General features: G+C 44.1%; 1 long non-coding RNA gene across 1 annotated transcript; it reads right to left on the bottom strand.

The window, feature by feature from the left end:
* Positions 1-417: 417 nt before the first annotated feature.
* On the bottom strand, positions 418-1,459 carry LOC141046864 (uncharacterized). Its single transcript, XR_012219686.1, has 2 exons — positions 1,240-1,459; positions 418-1,077 (listed from the first exon to the last, which is right to left on the bottom strand). It is a non-coding gene; the product is annotated as an uncharacterized lncRNA (long non-coding RNA).
* Positions 1,460-17,602: the final 16,143 nt, after the last annotated feature.

Below are 17,602 nucleotides of genomic sequence, written 5' to 3'. Positions count from 1 at the left end.
GCCTGCTGATTTTGTACTTCTTCCTCAATGCCTGCACTTTTAAGACCCCAGTAGAGCTAATTTATATAAATCCTGCATCCTAACAATGAAGCCGGGTTATAGGGCTTCTGATCACAATGGTAGGATGATGCCTCAATGTGAAGAAGGGTAGCACCAGTTCTTCACCTAACAGTATGGAATGCTTATCTAAAAAAATGAAAAAGGAACAGTACAGTATAGACAAAGGTCCCATAAACTCAACAAGAACAAACCATTAACCCTCCGTCAGGCGCAATATAGATTCTCCTCAGTTCATGCGCAATGTGCCTGACAAGCACAGGTCAGAAAACCACCTATAGTAGCTACATATTTCAATTTCAGGACTATAGAAGTAGTCAGTGACCTTCATAGGAATGTATTAAAAGAGATTACACCAAATCAGATGCAAAAAAACCCATTTATTAACCATAAACTTATTAAAACTAAAAGTACCACTTTTCGGTAGTACCGCCAAATAGGCTCCAGTTATCTTTACTTAACTATTGCTTAAATATAAAATTATGGAAAAAACTTAAAGGATATTGCACTTAGATGTTACTTAATTATTTTCTACTCATCTTCAGTGGTTTCAATTGCAGCAGAAGCAGCACAGGTACACTTAGAAAAGCAAGGCTGGCAGACGAAAGTTGCATGGGAAAGGCAGATTGATTCTTTACATATTTTGCAGTCATATTTAGAAAGCCTTCTGAAACCAGATACAAATGAGCAGGTAGTACAACTGCGTCTTTTAGAAGGTGGTAGAGTCGGTGTTTGTTCTGGAACGTCCTTGGGACGTCCTTCGTATTTTTATCTTTGCCCAAATAATAAGCTAGATCTGTGTCTGTTTCCTCTGTATCAGTGTCATCACTATCCTGCTCTGTTCCAGAATCAGTGTTACATTCTGCTACCTCATCTTCAGATGAAATGTCACTAGATTCCTCTAAATCCTCAGTTACTGCTGGTTCTTCCTCATCATCTTCTAACAAAAAAATCTTCATTTCTTCTAAATGAAGGGGTTTAGATGAATCATACTGTTTTCTGGCCATTGCAGCAGAAAATCTGAAGCAAGAGAGAAAGAGTATGTGTTAGGGCGCAATGTGCCTTAGAAGCCACCCTCCTTTTGTCTAAGAAAACAGTACTTATGTGCACTAACTTAGCATTAATCCTTCATAAAACAAGCTAAATACACAATCGTGATGAAAAAAAAAAGAAAATACTAACCTTTCAATTTGTGTTGAAATCAGGTGCAATGTGCCTGAGAAGCCAAAGTGTTGATATCTGCTCACTAGAAGGTCTGCTGAGTCACTGTGATATCAGGTTTCACAGAGCCTGTAGAGTCAGGAGATAACTAGGAAGGGTGGGGTTTTCTGATAAGTGGGCAAGGAGAGAGAAGTGAAACTAATTACTGTGTGCCTGTCAGATCTATTGCGCCTGACGGAGGGTTAAGAACTTTAAGCATAAACATGTGAGACAACAAACCAAGTGGCTCAGAATACCACATCCGACCCAACCAGCAGTTTTGTTGAAGGTATTTTCCTCTGATCTTTCGTTAAGAGGGTACAACATCTCAAATACATTAGACTGGTGTGGGTCTCCAACCATTTAGGAACCCTCAAATCAATAGTACAGGGGTCTTGAATCAGCCACAAAATTGCTTCAGGAAGAATTGGGTGGAGCACTGGTTTCATATGTACCCTGCCGCTCATGTCAAGGTCTATGAAAATAACCAAACACAAGGCTGAGTACTCAGATCTTATAGGAACCTCCCCAATAGTGAATGGCCATCTGTACATTCATAGTTCCCCAGGTCTGTAGACAGATGCGGGTTTCACGTCCGGGACCTCTGCCTATCAGACATTTATAGAATATTTTATGGATAACACATAAATGTATGGGAAAACTCCTCTTGTAAATAGTGCGCCTCAAGTTTCTTCTGCTGTTTGCAGTGGAATGTAGTCATCATAGCTAATATGAGGGAAGGATTCCTGAGAGGGGGTATACATCTACTATATCCATATTCTGTGGATATCTACCCTAATAAAGCTTATGGACGGTGAGTGCAGTGATGAGACCGACCCTTTATCAACATGTTCTGTCCCACAAACTAATGTAGTACACTGCACTGACCGCCGACAGACTTTATTCTCCAAAGACAATTTAAGTTTGTTATATGTATTAAAATACTTTTTTTCCCAGAATTATCTAAGAATTATCGACAAGGAAAATGGACTCAAGATAAAGCTTAGAAACATATATTTCTTTACAGCTCCTGATATAGGTATTGCGGTCTTTAAAAACAGTAGTCCCCAACTTCTGCCTCCTCAGCAAGTTATCCCCTAGCCATTGGTAGATCATAACTTGCTGATTACGGGTGTTTCACTGCCAGGACCCCCACCAATCCTAAGAACAGGGTGTCTGGAACAAGCGGCTGTTAAGAATGCGCAACAACACTTCTTTCATTATGGGACAATGATGGGGCTGATATGCTGATGATGGACTATGATGGGGCTGATGTGCTGATGATGGACTATGATGGGGCTGATGTGCTGATGATGGACTATGATGGGGTTGATGTGCTGATGATGGACTATGATGGGGTTGATGTGCTGATGATGGACTATGATGGGGCTGATGTGCTGATGATGAACTATGATTGGGATGATGAAGTCTGCAATAACAGAGCATAGCAGTACAACCCCTTAGCCTGGAGTGCCCTAACAAATAGCTGGGGAGGGTCCGAGCTCACAGTCAGACCTTAGAAGAAGAGTTAATAGTTTTGTTTCTTCTGTCTTAATGGACAAAAAAGGCTTACAGTATATACTCGCGTATAAGTCGAGATTTTCAGCCCATTTTTTGGGGCTGAAAGTCCCCCTCTCGGCTTATACGCGAGTCATATACCGGGGGTCGGCCAGGGAGGGGGAGCGGGGGGGGTGTCGGAGATCATACTCACCTCTCCTGGCATGTTTCTGCAGCCCCCCGTGCTTATTCCATCTTCTCGGCGCTGTTCTTCCTGCTTTCAGCGGTCACGTGGTACGCTCATTACCCTCATTAATATGCACATATGTAATGAGCGGCACCACGTGACCGCAGAAAGCAGGAAGAACAGCACTGAGAAGATGGAACAAGCACGGGGGGCTGCAGAGACATGCCAGGAGAGGTGAGTATAACGGGGGGAGCCATATTCACCTGTGCCCCATTCCACCGCTGCGCATCGCTCTGCTGTCTTGCTTCCTCTGGCAGTGACGTTAAGGTCAGAGGGTGCCATGACGTAGTTAGCAGGCGCCCTCTGCCTGAACAGTCACTGCAGAGCCAGCAACGCTGAGGAGCAGCAGCTGCAGCAGTGACAAGGTGAGTATATAGTTTTTTTTTTCATTTTTTTAATTGAGGCTGCGGCAGCAGCATTGTAAGGGGCCACTAATCACTGTGCAGCAATACAAGGGGCCACTCATCACTGTGCAGCATTATAAGGGGCCACTCATCACTGTGCAGCATTATAAGGGGCCACTCATCACTGTGCAGCATTATAAGGGGCCACTCATCACTGTGCAGCATTATAAGGGGCCACTCATCACCTTGCAGCATTATAAGGGGCCACTCATCACCGTGCAGCATAATAAGGGGCCACTAATCACCGTGCAGCATAATAAGGAGCCACTAATCACTGCAGCATTTCAAGGGGCCACTAATCACTGTGCAGCATTATAAGGGGCCACTCATCACTGTGCAGCATTACAAGGGGCCACTCATCACTGTGCAGCATTACAAGGGGCCACTAATAACTGTGCAGCATTACAAGGGGCCACTAATCACTGTGCAGCATTACAAGGGGCCACTAATCACTGTGCAGCATTACAAGGGGCCACTAATCACTGTGCAGCATTATATGGGGCCAGTAATCACTGTGCAGCATTATATAGGGCCAGTAATCACTGTGCAGCATTATATGGGGCCACTCATCACTGTGCTGCATTATAAGAGGCCACTCATCACTGTGCAGCATTATAAGGGGGCCTCTCATCACTGTGCAGCATTATACGGGGCCACTAATCACTGTGCAGCATTACAAAGGGCCACTAATCACCGTGCAGCATAAGGGGCCACTAATCACTGCAGCATTTCAAGGGGCCACTAATCACTGTGCAGCATTATAAGTGGCCACTAATCACCGTGCAGCATTGTAAGGGGCCACTAATCAATGTGCAGCATTATAAGGGGCCACTAATCACTGTGCAGCATTATAAGGGGCCACTAATCACTGTGCAGCATTATAAGGGGCCACTAATCACTGTGCAGCATTATAAGGGGCCACTAATCATTGTGCAGCATTATAAGGGTCCACTCTCCATGCAGCATTATAAGGGGCCACCAATCATTGTGCAGCATTATATGGGGCATATGTTATTATGGACCATGTTATAGGGCTACCATTATTCACTGTGCAGCATTATTAGGCATATTTTTGTATGGAGCATCTTATGGAACCCATCATGAACTTTATGGAGCATTATATGGGGCCATCATGAACTTTATGGAGCATCTTATGGGGCCCATTTTATTTTTGAAATTTACCAGTAGCTTCGGCATTTTCCACCCTAGGTTTATAGGCGAGTCAATAAGTTTTCCCAGTTTTTTGTGACAAAATTAGGGTGGTCGGCTTATACATGGGTCGGCTTATACACGAGTATATACGGACTTCTAAAGAAAATTGCCCCCAAGTTATTTTGAGCGACCCCGCCTGCTGTACCATCCTTGTGATTTACGAGAACGTTTCTCACTTCCTGCTAGGACAGCGGAAACCCAAGGAGTAAAGAGAGAAGGTCCTTATGGCTGCATGGAGTAATGCTGGAAATCTCTAAGTCTGCGGGGACAACAGAGACTTTAGAAGAAGGCAAACCAAGGTTTAGTGCTAGCACTAGTGTGAGAGAAGGTTTATACTACAGGACAGAAGTGCTGTAACAGGAAAGAACCTAACAAATAAAAAAGATTGTAGACAAACCAGATTTTGCTATCTATTCATGTCATTGCCTTCCATATTACAGAGAAATTTCCCTAAATCCGGTATCTGATAATCCACAATGATGTATATTCAGGGTCGAACTGGGGTGTCTGGGGCCCACCAGGGGAATGGACTCTAGGGCCCCATCCTACAGCTATATGCTAATATCTGTCAGTCGTTATCCCCATTATAGTGGAGCATCGGCTGTAAAACACAGGCGGCTCCTGTACATCTACTGTGCATCCCCATAACTGGGATGTATAATTACGGTAGTTTACATTAATGTGGTTCTTTGGTTAAAACAATTTATCACCGATCCATGGGCTCTATAGGATAGCTGATCGCATACGTCCGACCATTAGAAACTGCACCGACCGGAAGAATGAGAAAGTTTTATCGTTGATAGGACACTTATCCCCATTTTAAAATGGAGCAGCAGGTTAGATATCTGACCGAAGCTTCATTCATTCTCTTTGGAGCTTCTATAAAAATACAAGTGCAGCCACTGAGGGAATGAATGGATCAGTGGTCAAGTCGGACATGCCACTCCAGTCTAATGGGGATAAAAAGTTCCACATTTTGCTGAATGGGTCCAAGTAGTTAGACCCCCCCAATCAATACGTTATCACTTGTCCTGTGAATAGGAGATTACGTTTTTCCACAGGAAACCCCTGTAAGTGCATCTCTGCCGCTGTTTACAAAGTATTTAATCTCTAATGGAAATAAAGAATATTCTCCTAATTAATATCAGAGAAGACTAATGACCGTCAAACACAACACAATCCACTGTACCAAGACCAATAATACCACATACAGGGGAGAAATACCACCACACCATGACCAGACCACATAGTACCCGCATCATATCACATAAAAGGCACAAATACAACCACACCATGACCAGACCACATATTACCACCACATAGTGACCGAATAATATGACATATTACCAGCATATAGGGACCAAATAATAATTCATACACGGAGAAATACTTCCACACTGTGAACAGTCCACAAATTACCACCACTTATTGATGGAATACTACAGTACTGATTATGAATACAAACCACAATAATAACAACACTGTTATTACCACCAGTGACATTATACACAGTACCTCTGTATATAGTGTCAGTGTACAGGTAATATAGTGATTACCAGTGACATTATACACAGGAGCTCAGTGATCACTGGCAACATTATTGTCAAGGTTTGCTCAGCTTGTGGGATTAGGTAGTTCAGAGGTTAATGTGGATGGCCTCACTCTGAGATTCTGGGAGGCTTTTTAAAGCCTCATTGTGGGCTCATTCCTCATCGTTTATACTCAGACCCTTGGCCGAGTGTGTGTGACCCTGGTGTGCTTTGTGACTGTAATACTTTATGCTTGTTTGGTTTTGATCTGGTTCTGTCCCTGTTACGAGTTCTGCCTGTCCCTCTTGTACTGCGTTGCTATCTCTGTGTATGACTCATTGCCTATGACCTGACTATTCTCTGATTGCCCCTCTTGTACTGTGCAGCTATCTCCATGTATGACTCATTGCTTACGTTCTGACTACTCTCTGCTCGCCCCTCTGGTATCGCGCCGCCCTCTCCATGTATGACCGCCCGTTTGTCTGACCTGAGTTCCCCTCGCCTCTACTCCAGGATTCCTGTAGTAGAGTCCTACAATCATCTTCAGAAGTGGGACACTAAGCCCCGCCCCCTGTGGTCACATGATCGTAGGTCCTTGTACTTCTTACTACCTTCAGCATCGCAGGTCCCGTCTGCCTCAACTTTCCCTGCAGTATCGGACCCCGGGCCCTCCCGCAGTAGGGGTGAGTCACGCTGCTCAGCCATGGCAGTTCGCCGACGCTGACAGGATCCTGATATTTATACACAGAAGATCTGCATACAGTGTCAGTGTAATACAGTGACCACCAGTGAAATTATACACAGGAGCTTTTGGAAGTGCATTGAGCAGCAGGGTGGTTTGCTGGTGAAGGGAAAAAAAATCTCTTTAAATCTTCTGCCTGAGCGAGTGTAAACGAGCTGAGTGTGACCTGAGCGTAAGTGCGAACGGTGGTAAGTGTGTGACTTGTGATTCAGTGACTTTGGATTCAGGGAGTTTGCAAAGGAGGTATTACTGAATTACTGTTATATTTTATTAATACTTTTTATTTATTTTTACTTATCTTTTCTGTCTGGTGCAATCCCCATTAGGAATGTGCTCCACTATTGCCAATGCCATCCAGTGTACGTCTTGCCGCATGTACGCAATCCTTGACCAGCCAGTCGAGGGTGCATACTGCTGTGCGAGATGTGAGCACATTGTGCATTTGGAAGCCCAGATACTGGATTTAAATGTGCAGCTGGCAACACTGAGATCAATAGACAATATGGAAAGGAGACTTCTACTCACTGAGCAGACGCTCAATGAGATAGATGAGGGGGGGATGCTAGGTTGGAGCTGCAGGACAGTGAAGCAGTAAGATGGGTGACAGTTTGAAGGTGGGGTAGACAGAAGAGTGCCAGGGAGGCTAGTCCTGATCTGGCACAACCCAATAAGTTTGCCAAGTTGGCAGATGAGGGGAGTGTCAGTGCAGGGGTAGCACTGCTGCAGCAAGGCATGTCCTCTGAAAGCCAGAGGAGTATATGCTCCAGTAAGGGGAGAAATAGGAGAGCAGGGCAGGCCAGACAGGTGCTGGTAGTGGGGGACTCAATTATTAGGGGAACAGATAGGGCAATCTGTCACAAAGAAAGGGATCGTCGAACGGTGTGCTGCCTATCTGGCGCGCAAGTCTGACACATCGCTGACCGGGTTGACAGATTACTGGGAGGGGCTGGTGAGGATCCAGCGGTCATGGTGCACATTGGTACAAATGACACAGAGGTAGGTGGAAGGTCCTTAAAGATGATTTCAGTGAATTAGGCTGCAATCTTAAGGCAAGGACCTCCAAGGTGGTATTTTTGGAAATATTTCCTGTACCACGTGCCACGCCAGAGAGGAGATTAGGGAAGTTAATAAGTGGTTCAAGAATTAGTGTAGGAAGGAGGGGTTTGGGTTCCTGGAGAACTGGGCCGACTTCTCAGTTGGCTACAGGTTCTACGCTAGGGACGGGCTTCACCTCAATGGGGAGGGTGCAGCTGTGCTGGGGAAAAAAATGGCTAGAAGGGTGGAGGAGTGTTTAAATTTGGAACTAGGGGAGGGTATTCATTTTATAAGAGGGGAAGACTGTGTAGATAGAGACCTGGGCACAAATAATGAAATTGGGGGTGGTAGTGGCATGGGGGGTGAGGTTAGAACAGTTAATAATTTAAGAAATAGAGGTACAGACATACATAAAGTGCATGTATACAAATGCCAGAAGCCTCGCCAACAAAATGGAGGACTTAGAATTAATTTTGTTGGAAGATAAGGTATATTGCACCCCCTCATAGGGTATAAGGCTGCCCCCTCATAGGGTATAATGCTTCTCCCCCCTCATAGGGTATAATGCACCCCCTCATAGGGTATAATGCTGCCCCCTCATAGGGTATAACACTAGATAGATAGATAGATAGATAGATAGATATGTGATAATTAGATGTATAGATAGATAATAGATAGATAGATCTATGGATAGACAGATAGATATAAAGATATAAAGATAATAGATAGTGAAAGATATAGGTAGCTATAGAGATAGATAGACCTAGATAGATATAGATAGATAAATAGATAGATAGGGGATAAATAGATATATGGATAGATAGATAGAAAGATAGATAGATAGATAGATAGATATAAAGATAATAGATAGTGATAGCTATAGATAGGTATATAGATAGATAGATAGGGGATAAATAGATAGATCTATGGATAGATGATATATAGATGGATAGATATAAAGATAATAGATAGAGATAGATATAGATAGGTATAGAGATAGATGGATATAGACTATTTATATCTATCTATATCTACCTCTATATCTATCTATCTATCTATATCTATCTCTATATCTAAGATAGAGACAGATAGATATAGAGATAGAGATATAGATATACAGATAGAAATAGATAGATATAGAGATATATAGATATAGAGACAGATAGATATAGAGATAGATATAGATAGATATAGAGATATATAAAAAACAAACCACAATACTCACCTCTCCTCCTGCTCCCACGCTGATGACGGCTTCAGTGTCAGCAGCTGACCCGTCTGCCAGACACACAGCGGGTGCGCGATGAAGTGACGTCATCGCGCATCGGCTGTGAGTCAGGAGCAGAGGGGACTGATGGGAGAGAGATGCTCTCTCTTCCACTGCAATTGAGCGCGGCGCCGGCTGCCTAGGTTGGGGAGCGGGGCCCCGGGGTGAGTGAAGGCCGAGAGTGAATGAATATTCATTTCTCTTTAGTAGTGGGGACAGTGGCTCCTGCCTCCTGACACCCGCTGCTGCTCCGCTGGCAGGGCCCCCATAGCAGCTGTGTGGCACTGGCTGGGGGCCCCTGGAGCAGTGGGGGCCCTAGGCAACTGCTGTCCCTGTATACCAGTAGAGGTGCCAGGGCCCACCAGATGCCAGGGCCCACCGGAGAATCAGTCCGACGCTACCTGTCTGTATATATAATGTCAGTGTACAAGTAATAGAATGATCACTGGAGACATACACAGGAGTTCTGTATATAGTGTATAGTGTACAGGTAATACAGTGACTCACCAGTAACATTATACACAGGAGCTCTGCATATAGTCAGCGTACAGGTAATACAAGGATCACCAGTGACATTATACACAGGAGCTCTGTATATACTATATAATGTAAGTGTCCAGGTAAATCACTGACTTACCAGTGACCTCTGTATTTGTAGCGATTCATCTTCGCTTTTCTTCCTCTTCCAGCCAGGACACGTTTGCTGCAGAAAATAACACACTATACTTGATCACTTCTAGACCACATTCCCCACTTTCCCCCCCCGACTTCTACACTTTATGTGTAAAGGTCAGCCAGGGCAGTAGTCGTGGCTGAGTATTTCGGGTTCGGGCATTGTATACCCTGACCTCCCTCTACAGGAAAACGGTACCTCTTCTCTTGCATGGTACGGTGAATACTCACCGTGCCGTCAGCGTCCCCTTTGCTACGCCGACTTGATGCTGATCCTTGATCCCAATGAATAGAGACACAGTCCAGGGCAACTCTTAACTGAGCAAATTTATTTTCTTCAGGACACAGCACATCCACATAGTTTCCAGCATTTTCATCACAGTAAAGACAGCACATTACTTCATCTTTCCCTTCACTGTTCCTTGCAGTGTTTCCGTTTGACGAAGCGTCTCAGATGGCTCCTCAGTGTCCTCCCTGTATAGCGTCACCACGGTGAAGCGCTCTCCAGCATGTTTCGCCCCGGACATCAGAGATTCAGCCCACGTAGCTTTCCACCACATTCTGGAGTGACCTGCCCGTACCCTTTTACGGTAACCTTCAATCTTCCTCTGTTTACTTACACTCTTTTCCACTTTATTGCTGATTCTGCAGTACCGTGTTCTTCTCTAGATGGCTGGGCATCAGCTTTAACATCACGGGGTAGTTAGGCAGCTCAGGCATATAGCCCACCCGAGCACAAAGGGGTCAGGCCTCTGACTGCCTGAAACTGGAAGACCATCCTGGCTTATTCTCCAGCTATCCCCTCCTACAGTTAACTCCTATATGTCCTACAGCTACATCTACTGTGCAATGAGCTCAGTGCCCCATCTAGTGACCATAGCCCAGACTGCACTGTCCCTACCAAGTACAAGGTGCAGAAACATAGCTTATGCTATATAAATAATACAGCAACATGAAATATACGATAATGCGCAACAATGGTATAACATATATATAAATATATATACAAGTACAACAGCAACATGGGGGTTTAAAGGGGTAAGACTCTCAACCCCTTACACATGTCTACATATTGATATTAGTCATGTATTATACTACAGCACAGGCACCATTTTGATGAATGCAAACCTTTTTTTTGTAACCCCACAAACACCCGGAGCACCAGAATCTCAATAACTGAAATTTACAAATACAGATTACACAACAACCACAAGATGCATTTCATCACCCAGGTCACCTCATTTTAATCAGTATAACAGCGTAGACCTGACACTGTCTGTACTTTACTGTTCACAATCCTGCTGACAGGATCCCTTTAAATCTAAATTTTAATAAGTTTGTTCTTTTCTGCGCTAAACGTCCCCCAAACCCTGAGGACGGCGAGTATACCTTGGTTGTGTTTTGCTGTATGTGTATACAAAAGTAAAAGAAGAGCACCTATCAGGGGCTCAGAAAAGCTGGGTGGCATGTGTGCTAGTGTGTGACCCAGCGCAGGTGTCTCACTGGCCTATCAAAACAGTGACCGATAGCAGCAAACAGTGTGATGTGGATGTGAGAACTGTCTGCGGGGTGCGCTTAGGTGAGTGGACAAAAGAATATGGGAGGTTCACCTTTATAGTAACATCCCAGGGCAGGTGTGTCGTGAGCAAGTGGTGTTCAAGAAATATTGGTGGCAGTGGTTGTGACTTATCCTGACACACAATGTACAGGGAAATGGGAAAATTGTGAAAAAAAACGCAATTCTGACCTTAATTATGTTTACGGCGTACATTATGTGGTAAAAATGACCATGTAATATGATTCTCCTCATCAGTATGATTACAGAGATACTAAACGTGCCCAGATTTTTAAATTATTTTAGTGGTAGAAAAAAAATCAAGACTTTGAAGTAAAAAAAATGTTGGAGTTTGTGTTGCCATTTTCCGAGACCCGAAGTTTTAATTTTTTCGTTCAATAGAGCTATGAGAGGGATTATTTTTTCATAAGGCGAGACGTTATTATGGATATTACTTTGGGATAGATATGACATTTTAGTTGCTTGTTACGTATTTTAAGTGGTATTGCAGCGACCAAAAAATACCGCAATGTTGGCGTTTTTAAATTTTTTGTGTTTACCAATTGGGTTAATTATTTTTATATTTTGATAGCTCGGACTTTGCTGGATGTGGCGATATCACTTGACATTTTTTTTTATGTTCATTTTCAATGGAGGAAAATTGAACTTTTATGAGTTTTTTTTCAGATTTGTTTAAATCTTTTTTTGTTGTTTTACTTTTCTTTTCACTTCATTTATCGCTCCCTAAGGCCCCTTTCACACTTCAGTTTTTTGCAATCAGTCACAATCCGTCAGGTTTTGACAAAAACGGATCCTCAATTTTTTTTGGAGGATCCGTTTTTTCCCCATTGACTTGCATTAATGGCGGATTGTGACGGATGGCTGTCCGTTTCATCCGTTTTTTTTTTGAGGATCCGCCAAAAGTTGCTGTCCGTCACCATCCTCAAAGATTTCAAAACGGAGCTTGCAACAAAACTCTCTCTCTCTCTCCTTCCCGACCAGCATTTCCTTTAAATTTCCTCATTTTCAGGATCCTGTGCCATCCGTTCACATCAGTTCAGAACGGATCCGCTTGTCTGCCTTTTTGGCGGATTTGAACTGATGCAAAAAACTGAAGTGTGAAAGAGGCCTAAGCTGTACTACATACAGGGGCTAATGGTGCAGCAGAAGTGTGAACTTTTTGATGCTTTTGTTTAATATTTTCCACTATATTATATGGAGAGCATAAAAAACGCATGCAAAATTCCAATGAAGTCTCCAATTGTGGAACTGAAGCATTCCTCTACTAAAAAAAATGCATTCGAAAAAACTGCCACAAAAAAATACAATAAAAAGTTTTGATTGCTTTAGTGCGAATACCTATGGAAACAATGCAGCACTTCTGCACGTGTGAACATGGCCCAGGAGAGACTCTGGACAATTTGTATGTTCTACACCAGGTTCACACTTGGGGTTATTTATTTTTTTATCACTACTTAGAATTACAGACAAATTAAAAAAAGTGATCTGAGCCAATTATATGGAAAAAATACAATATTATTTAACATTTATTCTGAAGCTATATGAAATAATTCCGACTACAGCAATGGTCTGTGCCCATCACGGGTGATCCGTGTTACCGGGAAGAGAGGAGGAGACATTCCTACAAGGAGCTGACAATAGATACATCACATTATCTCACATATGAGGATACAGAATTATACAGGTTTGAAAATATCAAATAGAAAGATTTGCCTGTAAACAGGTAAAAAAGCAAAAACAGTAAATAAAGCAATGACTTGCGCTATTGTACCGGTAAGTTTTTATACATCTCATCCCAATCCAGCTAACCCCTATCCGTACAGTGGCAGCTGGTATTGGATGGTCTGCCATGGGTAACATAACTAGTTCTCCTATATTAGACCCATTGCCATGTTCGTCTTTATGACATCACAGAAGCGTTGTCCACGAGTCATGGAATGTTCCGCAAGAACGGTCAGTGCGAGGCAAGCAGAGATAGAGAGCAGAGCTGAACACTAACCCAGAGCGACTTGTAAATCACTTTTTACTTGTTTTGTTTATTTTTTTTACTTTTATTTCTTTTTTTTGGGAGTGTTTTCTACCATCCGCACACACTTTTGTGTGTGTGGAGGGGAAGGCAGCCTAATGGCTGCACCCGTAGCTGGAGGAAAGTTCCAACCACGGAGACGTCTCCCACATGCCAGGACATCCCTATACAGTCAGAGGCCTGAACACCACCAAAGGCCAACTGGCTTCACGGGGTATGTGATGGCAGTGCTTTATTATATCGTGTCAATTATTAAATGCCTGTTCAAAACACCAGAAAAGGCAAAGGACCGATATTCCAGACTGAAAAGTCCACCACCATATCCTACAATGCCCGAAATAGGCCGATTCGTACAACCTGCAGCAAACATCAGCGCAGAGCCAGAGGGTATGAAGGAACGCCTGATACTCACCAGAACAGTAGATGAGGAAGAGACAACAGCCACATTGCCCAGGAGCCCATCCCCATGCACCTGGATGGAGCTAACTCCCTCTCAAGCACGTATACTCCTCAGTATGCCTTACGACCATCAACCGCGTATTAAGGTGACTGCTAAACAAGGCTACAATCCTACACCACACCTGCCAGTCAGCTATACCACTGGAAAGATCATGCAAGTAATGCTGATGAGCCCACAGGATGTACAACGTGCCTACAAGAGAGATTTGGGTTTCCTTCCAAGTCCTAGGAAGATCATTCTCCCGAGAAGAGAATTCCGCGGCACTTTGATTTAGCCGGCGGAAAATGTAGTGGCGAGTTGCTTGCAGCAAGCACATACCATCTTCTGCACAGCTGCTTCTTAGACAGATTTTCCGGTTTTGACTATGGCTTGATCAATGGATCATGTTTCTATACTGCCGCCTGCCCTGACCTCTGCTTGTTTAAAGTTATGCATCTACACTGCCGCCTGCCCTGACCTTTGCTTGCTCAATGGATTATGTTTTTGAACTGCCGCCTGCCTGACCTCTGCTTGCTCAATGGATTGTTTCTGCACTGCCGCCTGCCTTCACCTCTGCTTGCTCAATGGATTATGTTTTTGAACTGCCGCCTACCCTGACCTCTGCTTGCTCAATGGATTATGTTTCTGCACTGCCGCCTGCCTTGACCTCTGCTTGCTCAGTGGATTATGTTTTTGAACTGCCGCCTGCCCTGACCTCTGCTTGCTCAATGGATTATGTTTTTGAACTGACGCCTGCCCTGACCTCTGCTTGCTCAATGGATTATGTTTCTGCACTGCCGCCTGCCTGACCTCTGCTTGCTCAATGGATTATGTTTTTGAACTGCCGCCTGCCCTGACCTCAGCTTGCTCAATGGATTATGTTTCTGCACTGCCGCCTGCCCTGACCTCAGCTTGCTCAATGGATTATGCTTCTGCACTGCCGCCTGCCCTGACCTCTGCTTGTTTCCGGTTATTAATCTGTGATACTAATAAAAATGTATATTATTCTGCACTATATGGACTGTGGGTCGTTTTTTTTCTTTGGTTTTATGGTTGTTTCCGGTTATGTTTTTGCACTGCTGCCTGCCCTGACCTCTGCTTGTTTCCGGTTATGTTTCTGCACTGCTGCCTGCCCTGACCTTTGCTTGTTTCTGACTACTCATTTGCCTGCTGATTTTGTACTTCTTCCTCAATGCCTGCACTTTTAAGACCCCAGTAGAGCTAATTTATATAAATCCTGCATCCTAACAATGAAGCCGGGTTATAGGGCTTCTGATCACAATGGTAGGATGATGCCTCAATGTGAAGAAGGGTAGCACCAGTTCTTCACCTAACAGTATGGAATGCTTATCTAAAAAAATGAAAAAGGAACAGTACAGTATAGACAAAGGTCCCATAAACTCAACAAGAACAAACCATTAAGAACTTTAAGCATAAACATGTGAGACAACAAACCAAGTGGCTCAGAATACCACATCCGACCCAACCAGCAGTTTTGTTGAAGGTATTTTCCTCTGATCTTTCGTTAAGAGGGTACAACATCTCAAATACATTAGACTGGTGTGGGTCTCCAACCATTTAGGAACCCTCAAATCAATAGTACAGGGGTCTTGAATCAGCCACAAAATTGCTTCAGGAAGAATTGGGTGGAGCACTGGTTTCATATGTACCCTGCCGCTCATGTCAAGGTCTATGAAAATAACCAAACACAAGGCTGAGTACTCAGATCTTATAGGAACCTCCCCAATAGTGAATGGCCATCTGTACATTCATAGTTCCCCAGGTCTGTAGACAGATGCGGGTTTCACGTCCGGGACCTCTGCCTATCAGACATTTATAGAATATTTTATGGATAACACATAAATGTATGGGAAAACTCCTCTTGTAAATAGTGCGCCTCAAGTTTCTTCTGCTGTTTGCAGTGGAATGTAGTCATCATAGCTAATATGAGGGAAGGATTCCTGAGAGGGGGTATACATCTACTATATCCATATTCTGTGGATATCTACCCTAATAAAGCTTATGGACGGTGAGTGCAGTGATGAGACCGACCCTTTATCAACATGTTCTGTCCCACAAACTAATGTAGTACACTGCACTGACCGCCGATAGACTTTATTCTCCAAAGACAATTTAAGTTTGTTATATGTATTAAAATACTTTTTTTCCCAGAATTATCTAAGAATTATCGACAAGGAAAATGGACTCAAGATAAAGCTTAGAAACATATATTTCTTTACAGCTCCTGATATAGGTATTGCGGTCTTTAAAAACAGTAGTCCCCAACTTCTGCCTCCTCAGCAAGTTATCCCCTAGCCATTGGTAGATCATAACTTGCTGATTACGGGTGTTTCACTGCCAGGACCCCCACCAATCCTAAGAACAGGGTGTCTGGAACAAGCGGCTGTTAAGAATGCGCAACAACACTTCTTTCATTATGGGACAATGATGGGGCTGATATGCTGATGATGGACTATGATGGGGCTGATGTGCTGATGATGGACTATGATGGGGCTGATGTGCTGATGATGGACTATGATGGGGTTGATGTGCTGATGATGGACTATGATGGGGCTGATGTGCTGATGATGAACTATGATTGGGATGATGAAGTCTGCAATAACAGAGCATAGCAGTACAACCCCTTAGCCTGGAGTGCCCTAACAAATAGCTGGGGAGGGTCCGAGCTCACAGTCAGACCTTAGAAGAAGAGTTAATAGTTTTGTTTCTTCTGTCTTAAAGGACAAAAAAGGCTTACAGTATATACTCGCGTATAAGTCGAGATTTTCAGCCCATTTTTTGGGGCTGAAAGTCCCCCTCTCGGCTTATACGCGAGTCATATACCGGGGGTCGGCCAGGGAGGGGGAGCGGGGGGGGTGTCGGAGATCATACTCACCTCTCCTGGCATGTTTCTGCAGCCCCCCGTGCTTATTCCATCTTCTCGGCGCTGTTCTTCCTGCTTTCAGCGGTCACGTGGTACGCTCATTACCCTCATTAATATGCACATATGTAATGAGCGGCACCACGTGACCGCAGAAAGCAGGAAGAACAGCACTGAGAAGATGGAACAAGCACGGGGGGCTGCAGAGACATGCCAGGAGAGGTGAGTATAACGGGGGGAGCCATATTCACCTGTGCCCCATTCCACCGCTGCGCATCGCTCTGCTGTCTTGCTTCCTCAGGCAGTGACGTTAAGGTCAGAGGGTGCCATGACGTAGTTAGCAGGCGCCCTCTGCCTGAACAGTCACTGCAGAGCCAGCAACGCTGAGGAGCAGCAGCTGCAGCAGTGACAAGGTGAGTATATAGTTTTTTTTTTCATTTTTTTAATTGAGGCTGCGGCAGCAGCATTGTAAGGGGCCACTAATCACTGTGCAGCAATACAAGGGGCCACTCATCACTGTGCAGCATTATAAGGGGCCACTCATCACTGTGCAGCATTATAAGGGGCCACTCATCACCTTGCAGCATTATAAGGGGCCACTCATCACCGTGCAGCATAATAAGGGGCCACTAATCACCGTGCAGCATAATAAGGAGCCACTAATCACTGCAGCATTTCAAGGGGCCACTAATCACTGTGCAGCATTATAAGGGGCCACTCATCACTGTGCAGCATTACAAGGGGCCACTCATCACTGTGCAGCATTACAAGGGGCCACTAATAACTGTGCAGCATTACAAGGGGCCACTAATCACTGT

The sequence above is a fragment of the Dendrobates tinctorius genome, unplaced genomic scaffold, assembly GCF_039654945.1.
Source record: "Dendrobates tinctorius isolate UK_male_01 unplaced genomic scaffold, ASM3965494v1 ptg000123l, whole genome shotgun sequence".
Lineage (NCBI taxonomy): Eukaryota > Metazoa > Chordata > Amphibia > Anura > Dendrobatidae > Dendrobates > Dendrobates tinctorius.
This window is presented reverse-complemented; position numbering and strand designations above follow the sequence as displayed.